Genomic DNA, 6,699 nt, shown 5'->3' with positions numbered 1-6,699 from the left:
CAGTTACTATACCACTCTTACACTCCAATGAGAAATAAAAGCTTCCAAATATACGCACAAAATATCACCCACATACACACACACATACACACACACACACACACACTCACTGGCGTGGGTACACTCAAGCACACACATGCAGACTCACACACATGTACGCATGCAGGCACGCACGCACGGACACACACACACACTCACTGGCGCGGGTACACACAAACACACACATACAGACTCACATACATGTACGCATGCAGTCACGCACGCACGGACACACACATACACACACGCATTCGCCCACACACACGCATGCGCCCACACACACGCACGTGTATATAATTTATCTTTTACTTGTTTCGGTCATTGGATTGAGACCATCCTGGGCCACCACCTAAAAGGGTTTAGTCGAACAAATAGACCCCAGTATTTATTTTAAAGTTTAGTACACAATCAGTGGGTTCTCGTTTGCCGATCCGCTAAGTTACAGTGACGTAAGCAACCAACACCGGGACGCAATCACGAAGACACACAAACACAAAACACACACATACACGACGGGCTTCCTTACAGTTCGCGTCCATCTTATAGCCATCAACAACACCATCACCTCTCATACATTTAAACATGCCTCCCGTATTTTCGATTTTCATATTTGTTGCTCTCTCCTTACACTCTATGTTATAACACCTACTCAAAGTAAATAATGAATCTTTTTTCATAATTAATCCCCCAATAATTACTTAGTTTATACTATTTATAAAATCTAGGGGAACCCGTATATATTTCACGGATTTACTGGTAAACCCATTAGGTTATTTCTGAAAACTTAGTCCAAAAAACCTGAAAGCGTAGCCTGCATTGTGTCTGTATGGAAAGATAGTCACTTATCTGTTATTCATTGAATAGTGAAAGAAATTGGAATCTAATGATTGCTTAATGCACTTTCTATATACACTTTATGCACAATTTTATAGACTTAATGCACAGCACTCTCCCTCTTTCTCTTTCACTCTTCGCCTTACCCTATTTTTTCTCTTCATGTTTTTTTTGTTCTTCGTGTTCTCTTCAGCTAATCTCGTGAAAGCGTTGTAGACGGGCTAAGTAACGGAGAAAAGAAAACCTAGTTAAAAAAAGTTACACATTTCACTCACCACCACCTCTCCCTCCCATTAATCCCTCCTCTCCCCCTTTCAGCTAATAACGTGGAAGCTTTGAGGGGCTACGTAATGGTGGAACAAGCAGAATTATTACAAGATTATATAATTATTTTTAATCATATAATTTTATGAAGCAATGTTATAAAATTATATAATTTTTGTATAGTTTTGGTTATACAGTTCTATATTTAAGAGATGAAGACTTATGTACATTATTTACATTTGAAGGATATTTGTCCTCATCTTGTTTCTTGTTAACACAACGTTTCGGCTGATATACCCTCTAGCCTTCTTCAGGCGTCTTGGGGAAATTTCGAACCTGGTTTCTCATTCCTAAGGTATTTTTCGATGTAATTATTATTATTATTATTATTATTATTATTATTATTATTATTATTATTATTATTATTATTAATATTATTATTATTATTATTATTATTATTATTATTATTATTATTATTATTGTTATTGTTATTATTATTATTATTATTATTATTATTATTATTATTATTATTATTATTATTATTATTATTATTATTATTATTATTGTTATTGTTATTATTATTATTATTATTATTATTATTATTATTATTATTATTATTATTATTATTATTATTATTAAATTCAAATTACGACAAACGTAAATAAACAAACGATGTTTGCTTTTAGAAGCGTCGAGATGTCTTAAAAAGTTAAAGAAGTGATTTTAAATTCTCAATCGCAGAATAATGCTAATAATATAACCTGAACAGGATAAACTACCCCTATTTTGCAGAGAAAAGTGTAGGTGGCATATGGCGTAGTGGTTAAGAACGCGGGCTACTAACCCCCAGATTCCGAGTTCGATTCCAGGCAGTGACCTGAATAATAATAATAATAATAATATACATCGCAAAATACCTTAGGAATGAGAATCCCGGTCCGAAATTTCCCTCAAAACACCTGGTGAAAGCTGGAAGGTATATGAGCCGAAACGTAATGTTTCTCGCCACTTCAACATGGCTGTTCCGTAGGAGCCGACGTTAAATACTATTTTTAACCCAAAGAAGAAGGCTCCTTTAGCTGGTTAACGATGCAATCTCCACCCGACATATATTGTAAGCAGCGGAGCGAACCCCTACCATCTAGCGATTTGACAGGACCAACAAACCGTAATGTTTCGGGCTTTAATTCAAATATATATTAACCACAACCGAGAATGTTGTTGTGAATATAAAATGCATTCATACAGTTCTTTTCTGCTATACACAAAATATATATAAAAATGGCACACCAAACACAGTTACGAATAAGTGAAAAGTGTTTTTTTCTCCAGTATTTGAAAACTCAATTAGATTTTTAAGAATAAAAATCATTGTAAAAGTCAGCCATTTTGTAAGAAACTTTGAACTTGCTAAGCTATTGTTTTCAATTCTGATTTTCAAGTACCTTCTATCAAACAAGCCATCTCACCTCTTTTGCTTTTTATTGTCTAATCTCCACTCCCATCCTAACCGTCCTTTTAACTTACCATTATACAGATCTATCTACTTCATATACTTTTTGACCTTTAAGCACATGATCGACCTTTAAAAATTTACGAAGTTTGCTGTCTTTGACAAAATAAAAAGTTTCTTCATTGAATTTCTTAACATATTTGTAAAACCAAACTCACACCTCATTCTTTTGACGCAGCTTTTCTCTCCATTTATATATATAAATAATACGAGTAGATTTCTTTCAATGACTGAAAAAGCCGATAGGCGAAACCTGAAGTCACAGACAACTTGATCTTCACAATAAATTTGGCTTTACTTAGCCAACAGCTTTATGCCAACAATAAATGTTCAAGTTTTTTTTAAAGTACTTTTAACTAATGGCGATTGTTTAACCTCTCACATTTGTGTTTCGTCGTCTCCAGTAAATTGAGTGAGCTCTGCACGCCTGAAAAAGGGTTGCTCAGTCATGAGAAGATACAACAGCGATGTTAAATTTAGACTCCTGCTTCCTATGCACAGATTTGAAACTGTGCACTTCCAACTGATTAGTTCTGCACTCGGCGCTACTCTTCTATCACCATGAGACTTGCCTTAGATGAGACGAGAAATGAGGTTACTGTAAAAAGACATCTGTACATCATTTGGTTGTAGTGATAAAGTCTTGTACAACAAGGGTGCCACCCTTTGAATACCTGTAACTAGTACCTAGTGACAGACGGAAGCGAAATAACAGATAATCATGTGAAACTGCAGGTTTAATGCATCGTGAATAAATACAGTTAGAAAAGTATATTGTACCAACATTGATCGCAAAACACGCAATCTACACTGAAATTTTCTCGTTGGCTGTAGGCAAACTACATAATGAGGAGAAATCTAATAGTTGAATATTGGTACAAAAGGCTGACATTTTACAGAAAACCATTAATATTCATATTCAAAAGAACGATGGAAGGCCAAATTAACATAACAGACAAATCGTGTAGCCAAGAATGAAATCATTGAGTTGGTAGAACACGATAGGCTTGATGCTTACTTTATGTTATGTCCAGCTTTGCAAAAATATGTCTCAGCTAATTCTTCCACGATCATTGAGGGTCGATAAACATAGTGACTGATGAGCAGACAGGCAGAAAGAAAGGAGTGTAACAAAGCTGTGCTGTCCGAAGTAAGAAAACACCGCAGAAATCTTGTGATATTAGAACTTGATTATAGAAATGCAGTCAACTGTATTTCCCACTCGTAGTTGCGAAGTCTCTGCATTTGGCGACTGTCTCTGCTGAGTTAATTGCTGCATCTGAAAGGTTCACAAAGACCTGGGCAACAACTATGAGTGGATCGATAATCTCCAATATAATAAATATTCCAAAGGCATTATTCCAATGGGATAGTTTTTCTGTAATTTTTTTCAATTCGGCATTAAATCCATCATCCTTGCTGCAAAAATCAAATGGCTACATACTAGTGTCTGCAACTTCTAGAGATATTAGTGTTATCCATGATATCTTTGTAGGTGACCTGAAGATTTATGCTGAAAATGTTAACAATACCAAAGAGCAGCTGGAGTAATTAACATTTTCAGCTGACATATAATGGAACTTGGCCAAAAGAGTTGTTCGCATTTGGTCGTTGACCGTAGAAAAATCAGTCCCCTAAATCTCGAACCTGCGCATCAAGGATCTAACTATTTCTCCTTTTGCACAAAAAATGTTTATATATGTCTTGGCATTGAAGAAAACATCACATGAAGGTGTTATGAAAAAAGATAAAATGACCCGAGAATATTGCACTAGTCCTAGAAAAATTGCGGCATTCGGAACTCTTCTCTTACTACAAGACAAATATCTCACAAAGTATTTGCTGTACATTTGCTGAAAACAACATTTGGGATATTAAAGGCTCACATAAACATCAACTCAAGTAACATTGGTAAAACATTTCCTTCAGAATCTCTACCAAGGGCAAACGCAACTAATCAGATATAGTTGTTTGGGGAAAATAAGAAAATGTATGTACCGTGAAATGAAAGAGAGACAGAAGCTAACTACGGAGAGCTGCTTCGAAACCTTCAGGTACTATGTCCCAATTATATATGCCTTTGCATACAAATAATAATTGGTGCTCTTGTTTTTTTTTATTATTAGCAAAAGGGATAATCTGGATAAGCTAGGCTTTTCAGAAAAAGAAATCAACCAGCTAACACACACATTGTATATATAATCTACTAGCGGAACAGTAAAAGTATACAAGACTTTTCTAAGTTCATGTTTTGCAAACAACTTGTACATGCAAGTGGTAGCAGTCGAAAGCCAGCAAGTGTATGGGGTCATCAAGAGAGAAAGCGCTCTGTTTAGGGGCCTACCTCTCATGTGACATTAGTTTTGTTATCAACATTCCAGTGATAGAACTTTTCATCTTTGTTAGAAACTAGAATCTTACTTGAAGGAAAGCTTCAAACGAGTAAACTAATTCAAAGACTACAGATCCAATCCATCACTAGAAATGTAAAATTCTGTAAAACTTTATCATTTAAATATATATATGAGCATGTCTAGATATGCAAGAGCGTCCAGTAACACAATATCTGTATCACGTCCTCGCGTTGTTGTTTTTTGTTGTTTTTTTTTTGTCGTTTTTCTTGTTTGAACTCACTACATAAAAGATACATACATACATACATGCATCCATACCTACCTACATACATCCATTCATACATATTTACATCGCCGACACAAAGCGTATCTTTACAGAAAGAAATGTCTTTTTCCTACACATACACATACTCCTAGATATATGTGTATATTCACACACACTAGTATAGACTGGTATAAAGAGAAGCCACTTACCACCTCTCCTCTCTCACTTCCTTAAAAGCTTCCTCTGGCTACACCTCTTTAAAAATCAGCAATGATACACACTTCCATAATTAAACTAGTCACCCAAGCATCATCTAAGCATTATATGGCATACAAAGAGAGTTTATTACAGCTGCCCACATAGCTCAGTCGGTAGAGCATCAGACTTTTAAATTAAAAGCAAGCAAAGGAATCTGAGGGTCGCGGGTTCAAGTCCCCCTGTGGGCGCAAACTGTAATAACTTTTATCCTTTTTCTTTTCCATCAATGTTTTCCATCAAAGTTCACTTACACTGCTGAATTGCATGTGTTACCAGCATACGAAGGGAGGAAGTGTTCTCCGGTGATGATCAGTAATTCGTGTTCGAATCTGAATCAATGCTTTATTGCTTGGTTTCTCGCTGTTCTGAGTGAATTATTATCAATTGTTATTGCTAATTAACTTAGCATTTTGTACATATTGATTACTTCATTCTAGGTTAATTGAATTATAAAATGAATTATCACATATTTGAATGTGCATTTAAATATGCAAGACAAAATGTAGTAATCCCGTTCCTACTGTGTTATTCGAAGCCAGCGGTATGTCTAAGTTAGCGCCTTAGTAATATATGTAAAAAGCTAAGGCGGCGAGCTGGCAGAATCGTTAGCACGCTGGGCTAAATGCTTAGCGTTATTTCGTCTGTCTTTACGTTCTGAGTTCAAATTCCGCCGAGGTCGACTTTGCCTTTCATCTTTTCTGGGTCGACTAAATAAGTACTAGTTACGCACTGGGATCGATATAATCAACTTAATCCGTTTTTCTGTCTTTGTTTGTCCCCTCTATGTGTAGCCCCTTGTGGGCGGTAAAGAAATAAGAATCGTTAGCATGCTGGGTGAAATGCTTAGCGGTATTTCGTCTATCGTTACGTTCTGAGTTCAAATTCCGCCGAGGTCGACTTTGCCTTTTATCCTTTGGGTGTCGATAAATTAAGTACCAGTTACGCACTGGGGTCGATATAATCGACTTAATCCGTTAGCCTGTCCTTGTTTGTCCCCTCTGTGTGTAGCCCCTTGTGGGCAGTAACGAAATAGGTATTTCGTCTATCGTTACGTTCTGAGTTCAAATTCCGCCGAAGTCGACTTTGCCTTTTATCCTTTGGGTGTCGATAAATTAAGTACCAGTTACGCACTGGGGTCGATATAATCGACCTAATCCCTTTGTCTGTCCTTG

The 6,699-nt window shown here is 36.1% G+C and overlaps 1 non-coding gene across 1 annotated transcript; it reads left to right on the top strand.

The window, feature by feature from the left end:
• The first annotated feature begins 5,622 nt into the window (after window positions 1-5,622).
• Trnak-uuu (transfer RNA lysine (anticodon UUU)) lies at window positions 5,623-5,715 on the top strand. Its single transcript has 2 exons — window positions 5,623-5,659; window positions 5,680-5,715. It is a non-coding gene; the product is annotated as a tRNA-Lys (tRNA).
• Window positions 5,716-6,699: the final 984 nt, after the last annotated feature.

The sequence above is a fragment of the Octopus bimaculoides genome, chromosome 2 (assembly GCF_001194135.2).
Source record: "Octopus bimaculoides isolate UCB-OBI-ISO-001 chromosome 2, ASM119413v2, whole genome shotgun sequence".
NCBI lineage: Eukaryota > Metazoa > Mollusca > Cephalopoda > Octopoda > Octopodidae > Octopus > Octopus bimaculoides.
This window is presented reverse-complemented; position numbering and strand designations above follow the sequence as displayed.